The sequence below is a fragment of the Austrofundulus limnaeus genome, unplaced genomic scaffold, assembly GCF_001266775.1.
Source record: "Austrofundulus limnaeus strain Quisiro unplaced genomic scaffold, Austrofundulus_limnaeus-1.0 Scaffold3940, whole genome shotgun sequence".
NCBI classification, from domain to species: domain Eukaryota; kingdom Metazoa; phylum Chordata; class Actinopteri; order Cyprinodontiformes; family Rivulidae; genus Austrofundulus; species Austrofundulus limnaeus.
The window spans coordinates 1000-1266 of record NW_013956342.1 but is presented as its reverse complement, the minus strand read 5'-3'; positions in this window follow the sequence as shown (position 1 = coordinate 1266).

Here is a 267-nt window from a genome sequence, read left to right as displayed (position 1 = left end):
CTCCTTGGATCACCTCAGACTGCCTCAGACCACCTCAGACTGCCTCAGACTGACTCAGACCTCCTTGGATCACCTCAGGCCGCCTCAGATCTCCTTGGATCACCTCAGACTGCCTCAGACCACCTCAGACTGCCTCAGACTGACTCAGACCTCCTTGGATCACCTCAGGCCGCCTCAGATCTCCTTGGATCACCTCAGACTGCCTCAGACCGTCTCAGACTGCCTCAGACCACCTCAGACTGACTCAGACCTCCTTGGATCACCTCA